This window comes from Jaculus jaculus, chromosome 12 (assembly GCF_020740685.1).
Source record: "Jaculus jaculus isolate mJacJac1 chromosome 12, mJacJac1.mat.Y.cur, whole genome shotgun sequence".
Lineage (NCBI taxonomy): Eukaryota > Metazoa > Chordata > Mammalia > Rodentia > Dipodidae > Jaculus > Jaculus jaculus.
This window is the reverse complement of record NC_059113.1, coordinates 3,494,674-3,522,516: the sequence shown is the minus strand read 5'-3', so window position 1 is coordinate 3,522,516 and position 27,843 is coordinate 3,494,674. Positions and strand designations below refer to the sequence as shown.

General features: G+C 42.2%; 1 protein-coding gene and 1 non-coding gene across 10 annotated transcripts in view; one reads left to right on the top strand and one right to left on the bottom strand.

Moving 5' to 3' along the window:
* The first annotated feature begins 14,059 nt into the window (after nucleotides 1–14,059).
* The window catches only part of Csnk1g3 (casein kinase 1 gamma 3), an 84,997-nt gene continuing 71,213 nt past the window's right edge, over nucleotides 14,060–27,843 (top strand). For 3 of the 9 annotated variants that reach the window (XM_004669186.2, XM_004669184.2, XM_045130779.1), the window contains exon 1: nucleotides 14,528–14,664. The gene's annotated coding sequence lies outside the window, so the exon portion shown is untranslated. Of the gene's footprint in view, nucleotides 14,129–14,526; nucleotides 14,665–27,843 lie in introns of those variants that run through there. The other 6 variants (XM_045130786.1, XM_004669188.2, XM_045130784.1 and 3 more) reach the window with 4 other exon arrangements.
* Nucleotides 18,524–18,630, bottom strand: LOC123453854. Its single transcript, XR_006633031.1, has one exon. It is a non-coding gene; the product is annotated as a U6 spliceosomal RNA (small nuclear RNA).

Genomic DNA, 27,843 nt, shown 5'->3' with positions numbered 1-27,843 from the left:
CTGTTCCTAATAGGGAAAAAAAAAAGTCTCTGTCTCACCCTCCACATGGACCTCAGTGACAGGGAACTTTATTTTGACATTTGAAAACCTTTATTTAGTCTACTAAGAAAAATAGTGTACCATTCTCCCAAAGTGTTTTTCTTTCTCAATAGGACAGGAATTTAAAAAATAATTTTTTTGTTCATTATTTATTTATTTATTTGAGAGTGACCGACAGACACAAAGGCAGATTGAGACAGAGATTGGGTGCACCAGGGCCTCCAGCCACTGCAAAAGAACTCCAGACGCGTGCACTCCCTTATTCATCTGGCTAATGTGGATCCTGGGGAATTTAGCCTCGAACCAGGGTCATTAGGCTTCACAGGTGAGCACTTAACCACTAAGACATCTCTCCAGCCCAGGAATTTTTTTTTAAAGAAAATCAGCCCCAAAGATAATTTTTCAACTAAGTTTTTGGTTTAATGGGACAAGCCAGTTTACAGTTACTCATATACTTGCTACTAATGGCAGGCCCACTAATAAGACTGACACTATTTTATTTGAGTCAAGCCTTATCAAGTGGACATTTTCAGACAGACACTGATTTCAAATAATGTAACTTCATACTGAATCCTCAAGGATAATGTAGTTAAAATGGATTCAAAGTTGGAGAACATCTATTAAAATAATTATTAATAACTATGTTTTGGGCTGGAAAGATGGCTAGCAGTTAAGGCGCTTGGCTAGGAAGCCTAAGGGTGCATGTTCGACTCTCTAGATCCAGATGCACAGATACACGCCAGAATGTTGCGCCCCTCCCGCCAGCAGGAAGAACGACAACAACAGGATTCTTCTCAAGCACACTTTATTGGGAGCTCCAAACTGAAAGAGAGAAGGACCCTGACCCTACGGAGCGCCAAGCTTATATACTTATGGTCATGTGATTGTATAGTGTCGTCTGATTGGCTTAAGTCTCATCAGATGATTTTGCATCACCCAATCGGGATGGGTGAGCAACCATATTAGAATAACATCATGTGCTCATGCGCAGACAATTAGGATACAAAAGCAGTAAACAAGCTGACATGGCAAAGCCTGACGAAGCCAGCATGGCTTCCCACACCAGAAGACGGCACAGGTGTCTGCAGTTCAACTGCAGTGGCTAGAGGCCATAGTGGGCCAAGTATCTCCTTCCCTCTCTCTCTCTCTCACACACACATAAACAAATTTAAAAAAATAAAAAATAACTATGTTTTAAGATGTGGCTGAGAAGTTTAATTCTATAGCTACACAGATTGTATAAAGTAATTTCTGACTACAGAGCACAGTCACTCTCTGACTGGTGTTTCCAGACAGGGCTATAATCTTGAGGTGGTGTTTCAAAGAAAAATGGGACTTAAGAGATCTCCTCTTAGCTTCTCATTTTACACGGTTCTACATGTCCGGGCAGCTGATCAAACGCAGCTTGGTGTAAGGCACTGAATTAGCTGGGTACGCTAGTGCACGCCTGTGGTCCTTGCACCTGGGAGCTGGAAACAGGAAGATGAGGAGATCAAGCCCAGCCTCTGCACACCGTGAGGCTGAAGGCAGCTTGGGTGGAACAAGACCCTCTCACACAAAACACAACATTACAAACATTACTGACCCGGGATTCTTCTTGTCTTCCCGTCTTCCTTACTTTCCTTTCCCCTTTTGTCAAAACAAGTTTAACTTGTAAATCCTACCATGCCATGAGAAGCCCTAAAAATACGGATTCAGTCATGTTCGTGTGTGAATTCTAGCTCTGACACTCACTTGTGTTAGTCCAGTACATTTATCATTACCCAAGGCATCTAGGTCATTTTGATTAAATTATTCAAAGAGCCAGATGAGACAGTGATGGGCCCTTACCAGCAATAGGGGTTTGACTGGTCCCCTTTTAAAATCTAAAACTTTTCAATTTGATTTGGAGCCTGTAGTACGTAGTTCTCAGAAAGTGAATATATTTTCACATGAGTAAATAGTGCTCTGCATTGAGATTAAATCAAGGATTTAAAAAATATTTTATTTATTTGACAGACAGAGATAAAGGGAGACAATGGGCATCCCAGGGCCTCCAGCCACTGCAAACACACTCCAGACACATATGCCCCCTTGTGCATCTGGCTAATGTGGTTCCTGGGGAATCAAACCTGGGTCCTTTGGCTTTGCAGGCAAAGGCCTTAACTGCTAAGCCATCCCTCCATTTCTACATCAGGGGTTTTGAAAGCAAGGGATTCTTCTGGTGGGTTCAGTGTAATGACAGCCATCCAAGTAAGAAAAGCAGGAGGTGAGGGGGGCATGACAATGGGAGGAAATGTGGTGGCAGAAGCAGCAGCTGGAGTGGTGTGGTGATGGATCTCAACATGGAAAAGATGAAGGCTCGAAGCCTCTAGAAGCTGGAAACTGCAAACCCATGAATTCTTCCTTACAGCCTCCAAGGAACATTTTCCTGCCAACACCTGGATTTTAGATCAATGAGAATCAGTTTTGGACTTTTGGCCCACAGATCTATGAAGTTAAATTTGTACTTTTTTAACACACTAAGTTTGGGGTAATTTGTTGTAGCAGCAATAGGAAAATAATACAGTGCTATACTCTGAGTTTGAAATGTGGGGGCTAAAGATATTCATAGTAGCAACTCAGAGCTTGGTTTCCGGAGACTGAGCCAGAATTTGTGAATTCACGACAATATTTCTAATTAAGTCTATGGCCATGCCATCCTGAATGCACCTGATCTCATACAACTCAAATTTAGTTTGTGTCTCTTCATTCATGTCATCGTTATGGATAGCAGAATTACAATATGTCACAATCACTCATTTTGATTTATCTTGCATTAAACACTTGAATTTCAGGAAATATTATCAATACTACTATCAATATGATTACTTAAAAGTTTATACAATATTGAAATACTTTCATCTTTGTAGTAAGTCCCACTATAGATATACAAAAAATGATACATTTCATTGTAATTTAAATTTTTAATTGTTTTTAACTTTTTATTGACAATCTCCATACATTTATACAGAGTGCTCTGATCATAATCATAATACCCTCTCTCTACGCTTAGTCTTCCCTCCCAGTATTCTTCCCTCCACTGAACCCCCTTTTCTTTCTAACTAAGCCCTCCTATTTTGATATCATTTTTTGCCTTCATATTCTGCACGTCTGGTATACACAGCACTGTGCGGTCATGAATGCAACCACAGCTTAATGCCTGACACACAGCGTTCCAGGAACTCCGCCCCGTGCGTTGGCTTTACATTCCTCCGCCGGCTCTTCTGCGGTGGCCCCTGAGCACCGGCTGTGAGACAGAGGCATGTCTCTGTGCTGACCCTCTTCTGCGTAACTTCTTTTCAGCACTTTTGAGTCTCCCTTGTATGACTATGATTTAAAGTCATTTGAAATTATGATCTTTTAGAAATTATTTCACATGACTTCTGGGTAAGAAGGTGGATTAGAAGCCCCATCAATGAGACTTAGTGGAAGAAAAGAGCCGAAGCTGGGCATGGTGGTGCATAGCTTTAATCTCTGCACTTGGGAGGTAGAGTTAGGAGGATTGCTGTGAGTTTGAGAGCAGCCTGAGACTACATAGTGAATTCCAGGGCAGCAGCCTGGGCTAGAGTAAGACCTTACCTCGAAAAACTAAAAGAAAAAAGAAGAGTTGAGATAATATATAATAAACTCTACTCCTGAAAGAGACAATAGCTGTAAGTGAATGTATTGAGGCAGGTGATGTAACACGGGGAAGTAGGAGGGGCCACAAAGAGGTGCTCAGCCACACTAAGGGCTCTGACTAAAGTTAAGGGAGACCACCAGGCAGGGAATCCCCACACACTGGTACTGAGGGGACAGTTAGCTGGACAACCAGGGACTGGCTTCACTGTTGGTAGTGAGGCCCAGGTCCAATACAGAAGCAATCCCTGTGTGGGGCTCTGGCCAAGGTCCTCTGCTGGGAAGAGACAGCACTCAGGTGGGGACAGAGAATTACATGTGCATCTCTGCCAGAAATTCAATCCAAAGGTAACATGTCTAAGCTCTGCAAGGGCAATACACACCTAAAATCTGGAACTGCAAACTGCACCTCCCTCATCAGCACAGGGAGAGAAAGGTTTTCAAACCTATCCCACTGAGGAAGAAATGCTGACTGATGGGATATTTTTAAGTCTAATGTACTTTTATTATATATTATCTTTTTGTTACTCTTTAAAGTTTTTAGTGTTTTCTTTTTATACTTGTGAGTGCTTTACTTGTGTGTGGGCATGCCCATGTGTATGAGTGCCCTATGAACACATCATAGGAGGTAAGTCTATGGGACACCCTTAAAAGACCAAATTTATGAGCGCTGGGAATAAGAGGAGAAGGACACCATCAAGCTGAAAGCGTAAATGACACAGCCAATCATGCATATGACATAACAGACTTTAACAGTGGAAAAAGAGATAGAGAAGATATCTTCTTACTGATCAAGGAAAAATTCATTAAGAAGATGTTGTGATTTTCTAAATATACATATACATCAGACAATGGTGTACTCAATTTCATAAAATAAAATTACTGGATATAAAAACACAGAATAATTGCAATAATAGTGGGTGACTTCTCACCAATAGACAGGCCATGTTGGCAAAAAAAACACTCTGAGATAAATGACATCATAGATTAAATGGACATCTATAGAACACTACATCCAAATACTGCAGAATACATATTCTTCTGAGCAGCCCATGGAACTTACTCTAAAATAGGTCACATTATATAATACGCAACGAATCTTAACAAATATAAGAAAACTGAATTAACTTCTTGTATTCTAAGTGACCATAATGGAATAAAACTAGAAATCAATAGCAAGAAGAACTACAGATTAGCTGGGTGTGGTGGTGAACACCTTTAATCACAGCACTCAGGAGACAGAGGTAGGAGGATCACCATGAGTTCGAGGCCATCCTGAGACTACATAGTGAATTCCAGGTCAGCCTGAGCTAGAGTGAGACCCTACCTCGAAAAACCACAATGAAAAAAAAAAAAAAAAAAGAACTACAGATCATACATTAACTCATAGAACTCAGACAACAATCTTTTGAATGATGAATGGGTCATTAAAGACATCAAGAAGGAAATTTTAAATTTCTTAGAATTCAATAAAAATGAAAACATAACATACAAAGCCCATGGTGGGGTGGCTTGAATCAGATGTCCTCCCATCCTGATAAACTCATGTGTTTCGAATGCCTGGACCCCAGCTGGCGGCACTTTGGGAAATGGACCCTCGCTGGAGGAGGTGTGTGGTCGGGGGCAGACCTTGTGGTGCAACAGCTAGCTTCCCCCTTGACAGAGTCTGGCTTACTCTCTTGTTGCTATTTTCCACCTGCTGTGACAGAGGTGAGGTTTCGTTTGTGGTTGCTAGGTTTTACATAAATATATAAAATCATACACATACATACATATATACTAATGACTCAGGTGCAGAAACAGAACTGTCACAGGAGTGCCTAATCTTTTGGCATTGCAACATAATGTTGCCATCTATGAATGTGTCAGGCTGCATTCAAAGCTACCTTGGGTGCATGTGTCCTTTTGGCCATACTAGGGGAACAAAGGTGACTACAGTGAGAGAATGAGAAAGGAGTGGATGGTGTAGAATAGGGGAAAGTGTGAGCAAAATACAATATATACTTGCATCAAAATAACTTATGTAAGCTAGTATAACAAAAATTTTAAAGTTAAAAAATCATTTCACATTTTATGTTTAAATTATTATAATTTGCTTTTCTTACTAATTGTAATCCTAGTGCTATTACATAATCATTTTTATTGCTTTGGTCAATGTTTTAGTGAAATTTAGTAATAATTAACTTTTATTATCAGTTCATCTTGTACAACTAGGGTTTCTGATATCTGGAGAAGTGCTCTATTGGACACTTTTTGATTGTAACCCTGATCATGATCTGTAAAGCACCACATACGAAACGCTGAAGGCTTCAGGAAGATACCAATGTGTCATTAAAGGTATTCAGGAGAAGGCTGAGGACTGCTCTTTAGTTTGTAGCTCACATACTCCACAACTGGAATGTCTAATTTTCCAAACTAGTACTGATTTGTTACAGAGTTTGCCAAAGTAAAAATAAATCACACACACATGAACATCAAAAAGTCACAATTCTATCACCAAATATCCAGATGGCTACATCGTAGTCCAGAACTCATTTCACTGTGAGGTGACCAGTTAATTTTGTGGTCAGCAATATCAGGAGTACAGGGTAATGAAGGGAATAGGATAGAAGACTATACTGACTTTTACTATTATAAATATAGATGGCAAATAAGCAGTAATAGATTAAAGTTCTAGAAAGCAGGAAGTACTGGCATTTGGCTGAGATTCGCTATCAGTTAGATCAGGCCATCCAAGCTGGCAGAACACAACGCTTTAAGTCACAGTCCAAGGGTTAGGTGCAGTTGGCAGGCTTTCAGCAAGAAGCCTGAGGCAGAGCAGCGTGCTGATAGGGAGGCTGTGCCACAACGCAAAGCTCTGGCTGGGTGCGGTCAGCGTTGTCAATGGGCACATCATAAGCCTGCGTGCATGCTGCCCAGGGACAGTGCTATGCTTGGAGACTAGACCGAGGCCAGAGAGGTAAAGCCAGGTTAAATGAAGCTCTGAAATTTAAAAGTTCGCATGGACAGGGCCAAACCATACAAGGGGAGTACTTCTGGGAGAGATGGTGTACCCCCAGTTGTACCCTGCCCACCATACCTTAACCATAGCCACGTGAGGCAGAGCTCTGTCCCTGGACAGAGCAACAGAAGAACAAATTCATCTACAGCAAATCTAAGTGCTTTCAGGGAATGATAAACAGTAAAGGCCAATTTCTCATAAGTAGTCATATATGCGTGGTAAACTCAAGAGCAATGGACTCAGAAGCCAATTCCAAGTTTCTCCAGGTTTGCCATGGTTAAGACCATGGATCCGGTCCTACAGTTCTAGGTCTTGGACTCACCGCTCTGGTACACCTTGGGACTTGATATTTTCAACTTCTAAGTACTGTTTCAAAAATGTAGGGCTGGAGAGATGGCTTAGCGGTTAAGTGCTTGCCTGTGAAGCCTAAGGACCCCGGTTCGAGGCTAGGTTCCCCAGGTCCCACGTTAGCCAGATGCACAAGGGGGCACACGTGTCTGGAGTTCATTTGCAGAGGCTGGAAGCCCTGGCGTGCCCATTCTCTCTCTCTCTCCCTCTATCTGTCTTTCTCTCTGTGTCTGTCACTCTCAAATAAATAAATAAATAAATTAAAATAAATAAATAAATAAATAAAATGGAGGCTCCTGTGGGTCATGTGTTACTTAATAGCCAGCATTCATTCAGTGCTTATTGTATGGCCGTGTAGTGAAGACATTACAGAAATGTTGTTGCATTAATCCTGATGCCAGCCTGATACAGGTACCATTTCCATGTTTTACAGATGAATCAGGGTTCCGACTACTTACATAGCTTGTGTAAGGAGAGGGTATAGAAGGAAACTCAAACATGGCACAATCCTAATTGTAGCAGGAGTAGAAACAAAATTAAATGGAAGTGAAAGTTCCAATTAAAGGATCCTCTTGCATTAATTTGTAACTTCTGTTGACTTTGTGATTTTGTTCGGACAAATATGGAGACAATACGACAGGATAAGAGGGAGGCGGCGGAAGAGTCAGGACGTTAGCAGCACGAGTTGGATGAAGACAGGGATGATGCTGAGACCAACAATGTCCAGGTGTGACAGAGACTAAGGAAACTTCATTAGAACAAGAGCTGACTTCCTTGATTACTGTCCAAAGGGCACATGAAGTTCAACATGACGGATAAGCTTTGGAACTTGCATCGTCCTGACCACCAGGAGGACAGACTAACCGGTCCCAGCCCACACTCCCTGACTCAAGTTGACTAGTTTGGAGCCAAGGCCTTACCCACTGAGGTAGGTTCTAATCACAAATGGTACTAGTGAAAAACGTTCCAATCCAGGCCTATAGCGTCCCTGGACTGGCTGGGAGTTGGGAAAGGTAACAATTAAGAGGTCCAGTGGCACACACACAGGACATGAGGCAGCTAGGCGCGTGACAGAGCTCGAAGTGTATTGGGAAGCTAGAGATCTTGAGACACCACGTCCCCGCCAGAAGACTGCGATTCCTTCTGATGGGAACAGATGAGACACAGCCTTGCTCACAGCTGGCTCTTAAGGTAGATACAGGAGACAGAATTATGGGAGACAGAAGAAGACAAGGGGAAGGATAATGGAGCAGAGATAAATCATTATGACTATCTAGAAAATCTTAGATTCCTGTAGTACCCAGAATTCAGGCTGTGCTTGAAACTATTAAGAAAAACAAATAGCCTTAGCTGACTCATCATTTATCACAAATCAACATTCTTTGACTAGCCAATATTGCTTAAATGCTGCCAGAATTCAGGTCTCCTAATGGAAAAAAAAAAATTAAATTGCCCAGCAAGAGACTTGGGCACTCTTTTTGGCAAGACATTTTTACACTTTGTGGTGTTTATAGATTTTATCTACAGATATTTTTCTTACTTGAAGTTCTTTCTGTTAAGAACATATTCTCTTCCTATTTAAGATTCAGAAACACAAATACATGCTTTTTTTCAAGGCAGGGTCTCACTATAGCTCAGGACGCTCTGAACGCCCTAGGCTGGCCTGGAGCTCATGGTGGCTCTCCTACTTCAGCCTCCCGAGTGCTGGGAGTAAAGATGTGTGCCATCACACTCAGCCTTTTGTTTCATTTTATTTATTTTTGGTTTAATACATTTAAAAAATATTTTTATTTATTTATTTATGAGAATGTGAGACAGAGAACTCAAGAAATGCACTACTTTGTGCATTTGGCTTTATGTGGATACTGGGGTATTGGATCCTGGCCAGCAGGCTTTGCAAGCAAGTGCCTCCAACAGCTGAGCTATCCTCTTACTCTGAGATTTTAATAATCTATCCACAAGTTACTGTTTCTTGTTTACTTTGTATCTTCTCTTTCACTTGTACATGGATTACTTTCTACACAACAAGTATGCATTTGAGGAGTGCTGGGGATTGAATTTTTTTTTCCAAACTTTCATGTGCTGAAGACTTAAACCTTAAGTGGGATGATACTTGAAGGTGGGGCCTTTGGGTGGTAACTAAGTTTCAATGAAGCAGGTTGTGAAGCCTGCAGGATGGGGTTAGCATACAAAGGAGAGATCAATGTCTCTCCATGTTCTCATGCTGAGGAAAGGCCAGTTGAGACACAAGAAGGCACCACTATGAGAGTCTTACCTTACTAATACCCTGATGTTAGACTTGCAGCCTCCAGGACTTTGAGAAAATAAAATTGATATTGTTTAAAGAGATCCTTTTTTTTTTTTTTTTGTTATGACAGCTTGCCTCAGTTCTTTTCCACTGACACAACAGAATACCTGAGATTGGGTAATTATATATAAAGAAAAGAGGTTTATTATTTTGGCTTATAGTTCTGGAGCCTAGGAAGTCTAAGGTCCAGTGGGTGAGTCTGGTAAGAGCTCCCCTCCGTCCCAGTTGATGGCAGAAAGTGGAAGGCCAAGTAGACATCTGCAAGACAGCACGAACACACCGTTTTATATTGTATCTCAGGTTTTATATCAGCTTGTCCTCAGAGTACCTTATCCAGCCCTACTGCTGCCGGTGGTCTCTGTGGTGGTCTCCAGGTTCCTGGCATCTTACTCAGGCTTAAAAGGTTCACAGAAATGGTGAAGCAGTTACTACTATTATTTGAGGGTAAAGCAAAAGTACTATTTTGCATGTATTGCCCAGAGAGGCAGTGGGCCACTTGATTGAGAAAGTATTCGAGGGCTTCAGTTATTGCTTGGCCTTCTTTTGTGGGGTGTAGGGGAAGGATGAGCTAGTTGCTAAGGGGTGTACTGAGGGTGATTCTTTATTTTGATTGATGGCTTGGGTTCTATAAGCTTTTCTGTACTGTGCACATACCTTCTCATGATGCCTCTAATTTAATCATATGTGCACCCAATTATGCATAATCATAAGATGGTAAATAGGGATCTTTCTTGAAAGTTTACTCAGAGGACACATTTCTTGTCATACTACGCATGTACCCCAACCAGTCCAGACTGGAGGGGGCCTCTTTCTCTAGATCCTGGATATATCTTGAACACATCTGAACCAAAAATGACCACAAAATGGGAGTTACTAAAGGTTGTCAGGGGAAGAGACACTTATTCCATTGTTTGCAGAGCAGCTCATGCAGGTGAAGGTCCCAGGTTGCTAACAGGTTGCTAAGTGCATTGTTGGAAAAGGGTGTGTTTACTGCTTGGGCCAAGCAATGTCCTGGGTTACTAAGCCATTCTATGCTTGCCTGCCTCACCATGAGAGGACTTACTCATGCAAGGAAGGCGTTAGTCCATCCCTGAGGGCTCTGCTCCCAAGACTCAGCCGTCCCCCTCCCATGGGACCCTCCCATTTTCAAACACCACTGCAGTGAGGAATCAAGTTTGCAGCTTCTGACCTTCTCGAGGACTCACTCAAACCATAGAGCATGTCAAATGAAGACAAACCCTAAAATGAGATTGCATTAAATACTTCCTGAAGATCATTGCTACAAGATGAAATAAAATCTCCTGAAAGTTTTGTTGTTCTTTTGTTTGTTTGTTTGTTTTGGTTTTTCGAGGTAGGGTCTCACTCTGGCTCAGGCTGACCTGGAATTCACTATGTAGTCTCAGGGTGGCCTTAAGTTTTGTTATTCTTATAATCCATTTCCCACTCACTAAGTACTGAAAATTATACTAAGGATAGGTGTTGACTCTTCCTAGATATACTTGAGCAATGTTCTAAAAGTTTGTCAAATGATACTTTTTCTAAACCTGAGGAAGCTACTGACATTTTTCCAGAATCCTCCTTGTCACTCTGTCTGGTTGCATACTGGGGGGGAAGAGGAGCTAAAACATGTCGCTCTGGTTCCACCGCTGGCTGCTGTCACGATGTCTCATTCTGCATGCCTCCTCTCTCTACTTAACCGTCTGTGCTTTCGTAATGACAGCTCTCCTACAGGCACCTGATCTTAAGGATAACAGTCATAAAGAAAGAAGTGTAGCTTGGTAATATCTCAGGTTTTATGCAAAGCAGTAAACCACCATGGCAGATTTCCTATTACAATTAAAATATTTTGAAGCAATAAAGATATTTCTTGTTTTTACTTTGAAAAATTTTAGTAAGTATTTTAATTTCCTGCTTATAACCTGTGGTGGTTAGCATCAGATGTCCCCCATAAACTCATGAGTTCTCAATTGCTTTGTCCTCAGCTGGTGGCAATTTGGGAGGTGAAGCCTTGCTGGAGGAGGTATGCCGCAGGTGTGGCCCTTGAGGGTTATTAGCCCTGGACTTGCCTTGCTCTCCTGCTGCTGTTTCGCTCCAACGGTGGCACAGGGGACGTGCGGCCTCTGCTCATGCCACACCTTCTCCTGCCATCATGGAGCTTCCCCTCCAGACTCTAAGGGGAAAAAAAAAGGCTTCCTCCCATTAGCTGCTTTTGGTCTGTTCTTTATCCTAGCAATGCACAGGTAACTGAAAAAACCCTTGCCAGTCTAATTTCCTTCTTTCTCCCACTTGAAACCTTGTTTCTTTCAGGGAAAGGAAAATGGCCAGCCTTACTTTCCACAATGCCTACATACCATTCTCCTTTTCAGATAAAGCAAAGAATTTGCAGGAAGTGAAGAATATTTTTGTCAAAGGAGAAAACTGGCACATTTAAACTTCCAGTAAGTTAATAAGACTGTGCTAACCTGAACACATAGCACTGCTCTACAGTGGTAAAGGGAAGCACACACGTTTCAAGAGCAGCCATGCCAGGAAGCAGAGTGACACGTGCGAACTGCACTTTGCCACAGAGCCGGCGGGACGGCACAGGCTGGCTGCTCCTGTCGAGACACCACGATGAAGGAGTTCTGGTTGATGCTTCTCCCTCATTTATATAAGCTATGGTGATTTTACACTGTCAAGTTTTGTTCTTACAAGTTAATGGAAGAATTCTGAAGTTTTAATTCCTACCAAGATTACTTCTTAGCTTAATCTACAAGTTTCTAGTGAAATTACTGATTAAAAAGTATTCCCTGTTGTGTTAAAAATGTAAACATTCATATCCATATCTAGTTAAAAATATTTTGGCTACATGTTTATACTTGTAGTTTAGAGGATTGGTAGTATTTACCTAAATGTGGCTGGGCCTGGTGATGTACAACTGCAATTCCAACTACCAGGGAGGCTGAGGCTGGAGAATCATTAAGTTCAAGAGCTGTCACACAACAGAGTGAGTGCCACCTGGGCAACATAGTGAAACACTGTCTCAAAATAAATTAAACTAAAAAAAGAGATGTAGCTTAGTGGTAGAAAGCTTGCTTAGCAAGAAATAAAAACAACTTTTGGGGGGGGGGCAGAGCACAAAATGGCTTGTGAGTGAAGGACAACAATTAGGTAGTCCTGTATTTGACAATATTTTCTTATTTTGGTTCTACATTTATTGAGGTAATGCTAACTTTATTTCTTGACTAGTACTATAATTAATGAGTACACATAAATCTTATTTGCTTTTGTTTTTCTTCCAGTGCTAAGGATTGAACCCAGGGCATCCTGAATGCGTTACTACATGCTACAAACTGGCCTCAGCTGCGTTAGCTTTTGAGTCCTTTTAAAAACTTATTATTTACTTACCTATTTATGATCAGTGGGAAAGAGAGAGAGGGACAGAAAAAGAATGGGCATGCCAGGGCCACCTATCGCTGTAAATGAACTCCAGATGCATGCAACACTTTGTGCACTTGACTTTATGAGTGTACTGGGGAACTGACAAGCATCTTGAACTGCTGAGCCATCTCTCCAGCTCTTTGAGTCTTTCTCAGGTTGGCCTTTAGGTCACACCATCTTCCTGCCTCAGCCTTCCAAGTGGAATTACGAGCCTGTGCTGCTATGCTTTGCTTGAACCTCTTATATTAAGGGCATGGTATGTTACAAATGAAGCAGAGCTTAACAGAGAATATAATAAAAACCGGGCATGCTGGTACATGCTTGTAATCCCAGAACCCCCAAGTTGGAGGCAGGAAGATCAGAAGTTGAAGGTTAACCTCTATCCTTGACTACACAGCCTGAACTACATGGGACCCTATCTCAAAAAAAAAAAAAAAAAAGTATAATCTGATTTTACCACGTGGGTGGAATGGAGTAAAAAAAAAAACACCAAACATTGATTTTTAGGGCATTATAATTTAAGTCATGCTTATTCTCTCAAAAGTGGAGGTTCATTTGAAAAATTACAGTAATATACTGTGCAGGGCGCGCGCGCGGCCTGACAGCGGGCGAAAGGTGAGCCACTGTCCATTTTTCTAAGCATCTGAATCCCTTCCATAGCACTGGGGTCGCGAAGAAATTAACCCAGTGATGTCACCGCCTCCGACCTGGCCCCGGGGCTCCTGGACACCTGGGGCTCTTGGGGCACCCTGGCTTGGCCGTGGGCTCCGGGAAGGCTGTCTCTCCCGCGACGCGGGGCAGCAGCTGCGGGCGTCCGCACAGCCGGCTCGGCCTCCCGACCGCACGCCGCGGCGAAGCCCCAAGCACAGCTCGCGCGAACGCGGCGGCGGGGGAACGGGGCGTGGCTTCGGCTTCACCGTCTTCGGCAGCCAATGAGCGCAGGGCGCCTCTTGTCGGTTGACGATCCGACCAATCGCAGCCGTCGGGAGTCATCTTCGGCTCTACTCGGCTCTTTTCGTAGAGTCGGGGGCCGCCGCCGCCGCCGCTTCGAGAGACGCTTTCCTTTCCTTTCCTTTCTTTTTTTTTTTTTCTTTTTCCGTGTGTTCACTTCCGGGTCCGGCGCCGCTCCGGATGCTCGAGGCCGAAGGATGTTTGACCTGCGGATAAGCGGGGCGCCGCTGTGCATTCATTCCCCGCTGCAGCGGCGGCCCAGACGGCGGCGGTAGGCGGGCGGGCGGGCGGGCGGGCGGCGGTTCCCTCCGCGCTCGCTCCTCGCTGCCAGGCCGCGCTCTTCCCCCTCGGCCCGGCGGCTGGGATGCGCGGCGGCCGCTGTCCCCCGGAGCCCGCCGCCCGCGCTCGCTGACGTCGCGGAGGTACGTGTCCCGGGCGGGCGGCGGGCGGCGGGCGGCGGGCGGGGGCCGAGGGCGGCGGGCCCGGCCGGCTGCAAAAGTTCCCCGAGCGGCGCGGGCGCGGGCGGCGGGCTCCCGACGGACGAGCCCCGTCCCGCCCTGCGCCGCCCGCCGCCCGCCGCCCGGCGCGGCCGCCCACTTGCGTCGAGGGAGGCCGAACTTGAGCCGGGCTCCTGGGCCGCGCCGGGCGCTGGCCGTGAACGCGGACCCCACGCGGCTGCGCCCGCCCGCCCGCCCGCCCGCCGGGCCGCGATCGTCCCGCTGCCCCGGCTCGGGTTCGCCGAGACCGAGCGCGCGGGAGTTCGAACGCAGGTCGGGACGAGGGCCCCGGGCCTCGGCCACCGGACCCCCTGTCGGCCTCCCCTTCTCAGAGAGCATGAACTGAGTGTCAGGAAACTGAACCCCTCCTGCTAAGGGAGGAAGAAGAAAAGTCCTTTTTTTTGTTTCATTCCTGCGGCTACTTTCATGGTGGTGATGTGTGTGACATTTGGCGACAAAGGGTAAGAGATACAGGACTATATAAAAGGGAATACTTTCTGAAGTTAAAAAAAAAATCTTGATTTTTTTTTTTTAAATATTGGTGGGAGGAAAGTAGTCGCAAATGATTAGAAGAATGAGTTAAATTAGAATGTGGGGAGACTGATTTAAGTAAATTCCCCCCTCTCCACCCCCAAATCAGGTTTGTTTACTATATTCTTAATAGCTTTTCCTTTGGATAGTAGTTCAGAATGGTTTCCACATTTCACTACAGCCACAACTTGAGCTAAGATAAACTCTTGTTTTCATAATTTGTGTATGTTTTATGGTTGCACAAAACGTAAAAGTTACACATGCTGGCGTTGGAAGAAAGGTCTTTTCATATACATTGTGAGGGCTTGAAATAGATTCTTAAATAATATAATAATAAAATATCTAGAGAGTTTTGCTTTAAGTGAATTTATATTTCTAGATATGTATCAGGTAGGGGGAGTTCCTATTGGAATGGGGACTAAAAACTTTATTTTTTAAAATTTATTTCCTCATGTTGGTATTTTGAGATAAAGTCGTCCTATGTAGCCTGGACACACCTTCAATTCTTGACCCTCCTACTTCAGCATTCTGAGGGCTGCGTCTCCAGCTGGTATGCCATTTTGATCCACTCTGAAAGGTTAATTTTATTTTTGTTATTTATTTACTTTTTTGAGTTTTACTGTAGCCTAAGCTGACCTGGAACTCACTCTGTAGCACTGGGCTGGACTTTTAACTCGCAGTGATCCTCCTACCTCTGCTTCCAAAGTATGCACCACCATGCCCAAGTTCAATCTTTTTTTTTCTTGTTTATTTTTATTTATTTATTTGAGAGCAACAGAGACAGAGAGAAAGAGGCAGAGGGAGGGTGGGAGAGAGAGAAAGAGAGAGTGGGCGCGCCAGGTCCTCCAGCCACTGCAAAGGAACTCCAGCTGCATGCACCTCCTTGTGCATCTGGTTGATGTTGGTCCTGAGGAATTGAGCCTCGAACCGGGGCCCTTAGGCTTCACGGGTAAGTGCTTAACCGCTAAGCCGTCTCTCCAGCCCTGAAAAGTTAATTTTAATGTGAATATACATGAGACTTTTTATGGGGGAGTTACTGAGGAATTATTATTGATAATTTATTGTTCTCATTAACCTCTTGCTATTGGTCAGTTTAAAAATCAATGAATAATGTAATTATTGACACTGATTGTGTTTGCAAGCATTAACTGTACATGCACAAAATCTTCAGAACTTGAAAGTCGTTTGTTGTTACTCCTTTAAAAATAAAGCACTGGGAGAAGAGTCAGGGAATAAAGCCTTTACTATGTGTAAACAACCTTCAGTACTTGTGATACTAGAAAACGAGGTACAAAACGAAGATGAATGGGACTCAGTAGCTGCTTCAGGGAGAAGCAGAGATAATTGCAGCACAAGATTCCTGCGGGATTTTATTAGAGGTGGATGGAAGCGCACGCGTGTGTGTATGTGTGTGATGAGTTTGGGGGGATTTATCGCATAAGTATGGAGCTGGTAACACCCAATTTGGGCCTTAGTGTTTTCAGCAGTTTTCTCGATGAGCAGCCTTGAGCACAGGCAGTGGCTGCGTGCCCTCCTCCCTGTGGAAGAAGGAGCTCTGAAGTAGGTGGTGAGCAGTCCTGAAGTCCAGAATGCCTGATGTTTAACCATGAGTCAGTCTGAGGTAGGAAGGTCCAAGTGTCTGTCTTCTGTAGTGATAATAATAGACACTTAAGGGTAGTAATAATGCTGAGGAACTGAACTATAAGGAAATCATCAGCTTGTTACCATTCATGCTACCGGAAAGTAGAAATACATACAATTCCAAACAATTTACACATGGCTTTTTTTTTTTTAACTGAGATTTGGATATGGGTGTGTCTAGTAATCTGGTAACTAGTTTTACATGAAATAAATCCGTACTGTAAAAATATGACTCAGGAAGAAATGGGAAGCTCCCCAGTTACTTTTTTTTTTTTTAAATATTGTATTTATTTTTATTAGAGATGGGGGGGGGAGAGGAAAGAGTGAGAGAATGGTCATACCAGGGTAAATGAAATCCAGACTCATGTGCCACCATGTGCACCTGGCTTACTTGGTTACTGGGAAATTGAACCTGGTTCCTTAGGCTTCACATGCAAGCACTTAACTGCTAAGCCATCTCTCCAACCATCCAGTTACTCATTTGAGTCCCCTCAGCTCCATTTGTAATCTTCTCTCTGCTGGGAGTAGTTCATTATTATGCTATAGTGTTTTGATTCATTATTTTTCTAGACTAGGACAACTGTTGGCTTAATTATGAAGGACTTCTTAAAACTAAACGAAGAGAGTACAGACATACTAAATAACAAAATGCAGGTCATTCTATAGTTATTGTTAATTTGAAGGTGAGATTTGCTATGGATAAAATGAAATGTAAAAAAAAAAATCATCCATAAAGAAACAATAAGATGATAGAACTGCAGTTCCAAGGCAAATGTGTATAAGGTTTTTAGTCATTTTATATATCAGCTGACAAAGGAATTTAACCTCAAATTTAGTCATTATCAAAAGAGTGCTTAGAAAAATCTCACCCTCATAACAGCTGTTTCTAAGTGCATGTAGACATGTTATAGGGAAGGTCTTTTATTTTTTTCACCCAGTTATTTTACAGGGCTTATTCTTTTTTGTGAATATTGTATTTTTCTTTATTTATGTGTCGTGGAGAGAATGGGCATGTTGGGGTCTCCAGCCGCGCTTCAGATAAACTGCAGATACATGTACCCCCACGTGCATCTGGCTTACATAGGTTCTGGGGAGTTGAAACTATGTCCTCAGGCTTTTCAGGCAAGCGCCTTAACCACTAAGCCTTCTTTCCAACCCAGGGCTTAACTTTTTGAGACAGGGTCTGTAACCCAGATTGACCTCAGAGTACCTATGTAGCCAAGGATGACCTTAAACTTGTGCTCTTCCTGCCTGCCCTGCTCCAGTGCTGGGATTTTGGCCTGGCTTATTCAGTGCTAGGCTTGGTTCCCACTGAGACACGTCCTGCGAAAGGGCTTCTGTGTAACTGAGTTTGTATTACATTCTTCACATACTCCTTGCACTGATTTATTTTGAGTCTATTTTGTGTAAGACCGCATTAATACTCTCTTGACAACTCTGGATCAGATGGTTAAACTCCTATTTTTGAGGGCAAGAAGTCTTAGTTTAAGTATTCCGTTAAACATATTGGGATTTGCAAAATGTGTAATTGAATCCATTTTTTTCTGACTTTAGTCCTAAAGCACTAATTTTGTCTTCTCATCACCCATCTTCCTTTTTTTGCCTCTACTAAAGCAGTGGGCATTTAGTGTTAGTGTAATGTTGGTAATGTTTGGTAATGTTAATGTGCCTGCGTGTTGGTTCAGATTGAATGTCTTCGCTGGTGACAGTTTTGGAATGTCTTTTTCTAGCTGCGTGGAATCTGTAAGCACAGAACACGTGGTTCCAGTAACTTCAGCTGCCTGTGCTGTTCTGTAGGACAGCTTGGGTTGCTTGGGGTTTTTATTTTTGAAATTGTGTCTTTATGAATTGTGAAGTAACTTTGGAGGACCTGTGAACCACTTAGAAAATAAGGAGTGAAGCTTTGTAGTAGAGCGCTTGAACGTGTGGGACGTACAAGTTAGAGATGGGAGAGGTACTGCTACGGATGTTTGCTGGCTCCCTTCTCAGTGGGAACTTACAAACGGTGGGTATGAGTTCCGGCATATGGACATAAGCGAGCTGTGCACTGATTGAGCTCTTAGGCTGCAGTAAGTGATCCGTTGTCTGCCTTCTATTCCTTGTCTATCATCTTAGGATTCTTTAAAAAATTTTTTGTTTATTTTTATTAAAAATATGGAATGCTGCATGAATTTGCATGCCATTCTTGTGCAGGGGCTATGCTAAAATTCTCTGTATCATTCCACTTTTGGCATATGTGCTGCCGAAGCGAGCACTCATCTTAGAATTCATATAGTATATTTGGGCCATATGACATTCTCTTTGGCTGTTTTCTTTACTACTGTCTAACTTAGTTATCATTAAGTTGAATGAAAATTTGTGGCTAATTCACATCTGCATTTGTATAGCTTTTAATGATTTAAGTCTGAATTTCATGTCAGCTATTCTTAAATAGATTTTTAGTGTTTTTTTCCTTCTAGTGTAGATTTGTCAGATTGAAGTAGTTACATTTATTAAAATTTTTATTGACAACGTCCATAATTATAGACAATAAGCCATCATAATTCCCTCCCCCTTCATTTTCTCCTTCACAACTTGTTACATTTATTTTGATGACATTGGGTTACCTGGGATTCCTTTTCTTTACTATTGAGAGAGAGTGGGGTTGGCGAAGAGAGGGATTGAGATCCTGAAATTCCTTTTCTTTAATATTTGGAGAGAGTGGAGTAGGGAAGGGAGGGATTGAGATCGATTCTATCACTATGTTCTTCTGTGGCATTCAGAAAATGAATATAGAGTGCTAAGGTGTGATGGTACATTCATCTTCCCCTCAGAAATTACTGGGAAATGTCAGTTGTTACAGGGTTGGTGGGTGGGTAACAACCTGAAGATTCTTGTGATGGGCCATCATAGAGAATGTCTCTTAACTGACCGCTGCTTAACCCATCGTGAGATTAAATCGTCCTGGAGTTCCCTGACTAAAGCCCATCCTACATGAGGTGGCCGTGAGCTCCTCTCCAGCTTGCTCTTGAACTCTTGTGCCTACTTGTTACTGTGAAGAAACATTTATTCTCTACAAACTATTAGAGGCAGTTAGTTGATTTTGTAATCACACAGTTTAGTAAAATATTCAGCTGGTCATGGTGGCGCACGCCTTTAATCCCGCTCGGGGGTGGCAGAGGTAGGAGGATCACCGTGAGTTCAAGGCTACCCTGAGACCACATAGAGAATTCCAGGTCAGCCTGAGCTAAAATGAGACCTTACCTCAAAAAACAAACAAACAAACAAAATTATTCAGAGAATGCTGAAGGCAAAAACATGTTTGTATGCAAACTGTTTTGCTGTTTTCGAAGTAGGAATGTAGCAAAATCAATTATAATAGAAATATAGGGGGGTGAAGAAAATTTAAAAGATAGGGAGAAAAACCCCAAACAATCTAAAAAGGCCCACAGTAAGATGACCTTTCAAGTGCTGGGTGTCTTTGTGTAGTTGAGAACCGGAAGCTGGAATCACAGGTGCTGCGCTGTGGTGTGACTTGTATAGATGCTCTGTCAGTGTCTCCAAGCTTGAGGAAGAGACCTTGGCCCTGCTCTGTGAGATTGCCCTCGGAATGAACCTTGTTTTGTGATTTCATCTTAAAGCTGACATAAGAACTGTTGGTTCATATATTTAAAAATGTATCTCCTAAAACACCATCTTTACACTTTGAGACTTTTTAGTAACATCTCATTTTAAAAATTCATTCATTTATTATTTATTTATGTAATCTCACTCTGTAGTTGAGGCTTGTGTGGAACTGCTGTGTTGCCTCAGCTGGCCTCTAACTCCTATCTTCTGCCTTCTAGACCTTGGCAGGTATGGGAATGACAGGCATGAGCCACCCACCATACCCAGTTGCATTTGCTTTTAAAAAGGAAAGAAATTGGGCTGGAGAGATGTCTTAGCAGTGAAGTGCTTGCCTATGAAACCTAAGGACCCAGTTCGAGGCTTGATTCCCAGGACCCACGTTACCCAGATGCACAAGGGGGTGTATTTGTCTGGAGTTCATTGGCAGTGGCTGGAAGCCCTGGTGTGCCCATTCTCTCTCTCTCTCTCTCCTTCTGTCACTCTCAACTAAGTAAATAAAAATAAACAACAAGAAAGAAGGAAATGGTGATATTCCTGAACCTACCAGAGGGTCATTCTCATGGTCAGCTGTTTATTATTTATTTCCCAATATGGTCCTTGATCTGATTTCATATGGTACTTTTCAGCTTTTATGCAGTATGGTCATGAAGGTGGAGCCTTTATATAATGTCAGCAGTTCTTCAGTTTAAGTAGGCACTGGGTCAACTGGCCAAGAGGATTTTTCTTAGAAAGAAAAAGTACCGCACTTCTGATGTGTATCAGGAACACTTGAACTTCGTACAAAGCAAACGGGTCTAATGGCTTATGCTAGCTGTGTGGGCTTGCCTACCTTAGCTCAAATTGGAAAGGAGAATTTGCTGATGAAAAGTAAGGAGATTGGGAACGGTGTAAGGGCTGTGCTCTTTATCTGGGCTTCCTTACGTACAATGGCTGCTGAAATGCAGCACTGACCTTCAGAGGCTCAAAGCTTTACCTAAGTTGTGAGCTGCCTTTCCGCTTTTCTGGGCTTTCCATTCGTCCATAGGCTGGAAGCAAACCACATATTTACACGTCTTGGCAGAGGAAGGAGTGGGTCTCTCTTCCCTCCCCTCATTCTTCCTCTGACTAAATCTTTGCATTAGCCTATCAGCGTACTTTCCCCTTCGTACTTTATTTACCAGAATTAAGTCAAAACAATAAGGTTATCATTTTTGGTGTCTACAAATCAGGATAATGTCACATTTCTTTGAATTACATGGTAAAGGAAGATACTTGAAAATATTGTCAGTGGGAGGGATGGATGTTGGAGGGGTGATCAATAGTGAATGCTACATCTACTTGTTTTGAGACTGAAATAAATAATGCATATAGATGTACTTTGAACTCTCAAGTGCTATACAGATGCAGTGGCTGAAAGATCTGGAAGGTGCTTCCATGTTGGTGTCTTAATTTAAATGTACTCAGACCTGAATGTTTTAAGAGCTAAAAGCATTGCTGGTTTTTGAACTGACTATCTTTGAGTTAGGGAAATAGGTTATTTAAATTTTGGGACGTTATATTTTTCATGGGACTTAATAAATGTTTGTAATTTCAAACTAAAAATTTGTATATATGAGTTTGCTTAATTAAAAAAATGCTTTATTTATTTATTTACAGCGGTGGTGGGGGGAGAGGAGAGTGTGTGCACATGGCCCCTAGCCACTGCTGATGAACTTTAGATGCATGTGCCACCTTGTGCACCTGGCTTTATGTGAGTACTGGGGAATCAAACCTGGGTCTTGTGGCTTTGTAGGCAAGCACCTCAGCCGCTAAGCCATCTCTTCAGCCCACCCCTTTGTTTTTTTGAGGTGGGGTCTCCCTCTAGTGTAGGCTGACCTGCAGTTCACTGTGTAGTCTCAGGCTGGCCTCAAACTCATGGTATTCCACCTACCTGTGCCTTGCTCCTGAGTGCTGGGATTAAAGGCATGCACCTCCATGCCTGGTGAACTTGTTTAATTTTTTCCTCAAGTGCTGTTTTCTTTCCTCATCAAGAAATTGCCGATGCCCTTGATTGTATTAGATCACTTTGTTCCTCATACCCTGTGGAGAACAAGTGCATTGGAGAAGTGAGAAATTGTCTGGCAACTTTGAGTTACGGCGTCTGAGTGAGCCAGGAGGGAAGACGGCTTTTACCTGCGTTGAGGACAGCAGCAGAAGCTGGTGGTGAGATGAGGAGGCATGGACGAATCACGTAATGTGAGACTTGAAACGCACCTAGGAAGGTTAAGTGAAGTACTCAGGTCGCACACTTGATTAGAAGAATGCTCGTGTCCTAATTAGTAGTGGAGTACACTTTCTGACCAATGAGTGGGAGGCTGCAAAAGTCCTCCTGTGTGCTGCAGAGTTGCTTAGGACCTCAGCCTATGCCGGAGTCAGCCTGCCACCACTCTTAGGACAGGTGTCTGTGTTCTCAGGTTTTGGAACCATTTAGCTTGTTTCGTAAGCAACAGATATTTCATCTCCCTTCGAGTCTGCAACAATAGAGTTATATCCATGCTCACTTGCCCCTGCAACTGAACTCCAGATGCATGTACCACTTTGTGCATTTGACTTTGTATGGGAGCTGGGGAATTGAACCCAGGCAAGCAGGCTTTTGCAAGTAAAATTGCTTAACCACTGAGCAATCTGCCCAGCCCCCATTTATATATTTTTATTTTCAAGAAAATTATATAAGTGCTTTTCTACCATAAGCATGTGTAAAGGCATAGATATGTGCATACATACATACATGTGTGCCCACTGACACATAGGAGTGGTTATACAGAGCACATGTAATCATGGAAGGAATATTACTTTAGGGCACTCTTTTACTTTTGTACTTTCAGTGTTTTCTTGTGTTTGTAATTTCAGTTATACCTCTGCATTACTTGTGACATTAGAAAACAGATTCTTGGTGAGTTTTCTACCAACTTAGATTTTAGTTTATAATTCTACTATCATTGTGTAATAACTTGAATAAAATATCCTTCAAATGTATTGGTACTTTACAGTTTTACCTTTAAAATGAATACATTGAAATTATTTATTTTAAAGTTTTCAGTTGAAATTGAGCATATGATATCTTTTGGTGTAAGGGTACTACTTTATGTAAGTAGTAGATTTTTATTTATTTATTAGAGAGAGAGAAAGAGGCAGATATAAAGAGAAGGAGACTGGGTGCACCAGGGCCTCTAGCCACCACAAACAATTCCTGACGCATGCACCACCATGTGCATTATTTGGCCTCTGTGGGTCCTGGGGAATTGAACATTAGCAGGCACGTACCTTAACCACTAAGCCATCTCTCCAGCTTGATTAATTAATATTTTAAAATTAATTGTATTACATGTTGGTCTAATATCTTATGATAGCTATGCTGGTTTGCCTAGTTAGCTCAAATTGGAAGAATGAAATTAATTGGGTTACATATTATGTACAGAGAATATAGTTAGAAAGTTTGGTTTTGGCTTTGGGAAGTATACTAGGCAATGTATTAGAGTGTAGGGTTTTATATTTAGTATTAAAATTACATTCAGAATTTCCTTTAGGAAAAAGGGAAGTGAAATGTTTTTCCCCTTACACTGCCTATGTCATGTTTATTTCCTATTTCTGTGGAATACTCTACTAGTAGTGAATACTGTACTTTCAGACAGCAGGGAAGTGTGGTTCAAATAGATGTTTACAAGTTCTTTTATAGAATTCTAACTGGGGATAGCCTAGCATCATTGTGAAGGTGAAACTACAGGCATCAGGTACAGGGCAGATGGCATTTATAAAAGCTTATATTTATAGATGTAGTTTTTTTAAAAAATAAAACATTATTGTATAATTTATTTTTATTCCAGTGATCTGAAAATAGTATTACTTCCTTTACTCTGAAAATGAAAATCTTCAAGATACATAGTTTTGTGATACCAATTTTTATTTAAACAAATGGTTGATGATTTATTGGATTCTTTTTTTAAAAAAAATTTTTTGTTTTTATTTATTTGAGAGTGACAGACAGAGAAAGAGGCAGAGAGAGAGAGGGAGAGAAAGAGAGAGAGAGAGAGAGAGGGAGGGGGAGGGAGGGAGAGAATGGGCGCGCCAGGGCCTGCAGCCACTGCAAATGAACTCCAGACGTGTGCGCTCCCTTGTGCATCTGGCTATCATGTGGGTCCTGGGGAATCGAGCCTCAAACTGGGGTCCTTAGGCTTCATAGGCTAAGCCATCTCTCCAGCCCAATTGGATTCTTTTAAAAATTATTGTTTTACTTATTTGAGAGAGAGAGAGAGACAGAGAGAGAGAGAGAGACAGAGAATGAGAAAACAAGAGAATATGAATGTGTGTGTATGTATGCCCAGGTATATGCCACTACAAACGAATGCAAGAAATTTGTGCCACTTTCGTATCCAGTTTTGATGGATTCTGGGCCAGAGGCTTTATAAACAAACCACTTTAACCACTGAGCCATTTCCTCAGGCCACTGAGTTCTTTTTCTATCATATGAAGGCCAAGGTATATTATTGCTAATATATCTTCATATAATTGAGATTCTATAAATGTTTGTTATTAACAAAGTATTGAAAAATTATCCATTCTTCAAGATAATTCTTTTGAACATTTTGATTTATGGAGAGTTATCTGAAATGTGCATATTTATTCTGAGTATGTGTGAATAAGAAAATGAAATTCACTTTATGTGCAACCTTAAAAACTTCCAGTAAAAATTAGTGTATGCAAGCTTTTTTGGTGTAGAATAAAGAAAAGTAAATACTTTGTAACATTGTCCTTGTAATGTTATCAAGAGGGTTGGAAATGCTGTGTGTATGTGTGTGTATTTTGGTGGCAAATTTGGACTTGGCATCTGTTGCAGTCAGGTTCACGTTGCTGGCAGAGAACACCCGACCAAGAGCAGCTTGTGGGAAAAAAAGGTATATTTTGGCTTACAGCCTCGAGGGGAAGCTCCATGATGGCAGGGAAAACGATGGCATGAGCAGAGTGTGGACATTACTTCCTGGCCAACATCAGGTGGACAACAGGAGGAAGAGAGTGTGCCAATGGCAAGGGGACACTGACTATAATACCATAAGCCCACCCCCAGTAGTAAGCTGCCTCCAATAGGTGTTAATTCCTGAATCTCCATAGGCTGGGAACCTAGCTTTCAGAACAGCTAAGTTTACGCAGACACCTGCATCAGACCACCACAGCATCTCTTCTATAAATTCCAAAAATTAGATTAATGAATGCTGTCTTGATTAGAGAATTTTAACATTGCATATTTAGGATGTGGATAACTTGTTACTTGTGGACATGTGCAAGATGTTCATTGTTATTTTGGGTTCATCAAATTAAACACAATAAAATCACACAGTGAAGAATAATAAAAACTATCTTATAGGACTATACTTTGTGAACAATTGTATAAAATGTTCTGAAAACACAGAATTTATATTTTTGGTGCAGAGCCATTTCTCCCCCACACAGTCTGTTTTGCACTTGTTATCTTTAGGGTTTTTTTTTTTTTTTTTTTTTCCCCAGTGCTGGGAATCACAACGTAGCCCTTAAGACATGCTAGACATGTACTCTACCAAGCGTGATACATCCCAGCCCCTGACCTGCTTCATTATTTCATGGATTTGTAGATTCCACTGTAGAAACGGCAAATACTTGATGGTGTGGTCCCCCAGACTTCTGCACAGTCCGTCTTCACTAAGGTATATGCAGACTGTTGCCTGTTAGAAATCCTGAGACTTGCTGTAGTTCAAAAACATGTGACTGCAAGAAGTTTGGGAAAGGAACTGAGGGCTTGTGTTAATTTGCATCTACCCCTCTTTTAAATATTTTATTACTTTGAGAGAAAGAGCCAGATATAGAGAAAATGGTGCACCAGGTCCTCTAGCCACTGCAGATGAACTCCAGATGCATGCATCAGCTTGTGCATCTGGCTTATGTGGGTACTGGTGATCGAACCTGGGTCCTTAGGCTGTGCAGGTAAGCACCTTCACTGCTAAGCCATCTCTCCCCGCATCTACCCCTTAAGAAATGTCTTTCCACTTTTCTTAGGTAGAATGCATTCATTGTATTGGTTTCTTTTAACAGTTACTAAAAGCTCCTCCCCTTTGCCTCCTCCTCAGTGCATTATTTACTAAGTTACTAAGCCCTGTTTTGTGGGCTTCACAGTGTATTTGGGGCATAAGGTGGAAAGTGTTTCAGGCAGTTTTGATGCAGCTGAGTACGTTCAGATGCTCAGTCTTCTGGATGTGTAGCTTCAGCCTCTGCACGTGGTAACTCACGCCAGCGCTCCTGCGGGCAGCCGCCTTTTGGATTCTGTGTTTTGCCTTTTTTTTTAAAACAAAACAAAACAAAACACAACAAAGACTCAGGGGTATGGTAATAAATATTATTGTGTGTTTAAGCTATGCAGTGTCAAAGACTGTACTTGTCGCCTTTGCCGTTTATCTCTACCCTCTGTGTGGCATATAGTAGGCCTCTGATGGCCATGGGGACTGGATGATGGATTATCTCAATTTTTTTTAACAGGGAGGATTTTAATTTGAAAGAACTTGGATTAAGTTCTGAGACATCATGCTCATTCCTGATCAGTTTGGTTTGGATTGACACAGTTGTCTGAGACAGCTCACAAACAAGTAAACTGCCTCCAGTTTAACTAAGATGATAAAAACAAAGATGTAATTTAGTTGCTCTGGCATACATTTTAGAAATATTTTGTAGAAACCCATGCATCCCAACAGTTAGAACAAAGAATTCTTAATTTTAAAGTAGCTAGTCACCTAAGTTTTTATTATCTGTACACTTAGAGAAGCATAGATCAGCCTGATAACCTGACTCTTTAATAATGGTAAGAATCAAAACTTAAGGAGAAGTCATGATAAATTTATATTACTGAAATATTCACAGTACTAATCTACACAAGCAGGACATACATCTAGACTATAAACCACAACAGCAGCAATAATGTAAAATTTAAATTGGAAGCCATCAAGAAAAATCATGTTCATCCTGGGGTTTTACATTCATCTGACAGATTTATTGACTATCTACCATGTACTGACACAGGCTTAGGTGCTGTGCTAAGAACAAAGCATTGAACTTACCACAAAACAGGGCAAGATAAGATTTGTATTACTATGATCTACAACTTTGGTACTTTCATATGGACTAAAGTTAGGCGCTGGGAGGCGAGCTCGGTGCATGAAGGGCCTGCAGCTGTCATGAGAAGGCACCAGAGCAGGTGGCAGCAGGGGAGGGTCGCTGTCACGAACCTGACTTGCGGCTCCGAGGCTTTCCAAGCTGGGCTGCGGAGGAAAGTTTGGAACTTTGGGCTAGAGAAGACCTGCTAGGTGGCAATCAGAGCTTAAGGTGAGATTCCAGAGGGATTTTGGAAAACCAGAATGTTGAAAGTAACCCTGATACTGTAGGCCTGGATCATGAGGTTTGCGGGGGAACAGTGGCTCCATCTGGAATGGGGTGAGCCACAGTTTGTGTTATACTGTGGTCAAGAATCTGGCCTGCCTGCAGCCTCAGTCCTGAGAACTTGAATGAGACTGACTTAATGGACTAGGGCTTAGTGGTTAAGGCACTTGCCTGCAAAGCCTAAGGACCCAGGTTTGATTTCCTAGGATCTACATAAGCCAGATGCACAAGGTGATGCATGCATCTGGAGTTTGTTTGCAGTGGCTGGAGGCCCTGGTGTGTCCATTCTCTCTCTGTGTCAAATAAATAAAGTACTTAAAAAATAATAATGGACTTATGTGTTTCAGGGAAGAAATTTCAAGGAGGGATATCACTGAGTCTGAGCATGGTTATTACTGACTATTATTATTTAGATATGTAGCCAAAAGGTGCAAAAAGATATTTTTAAA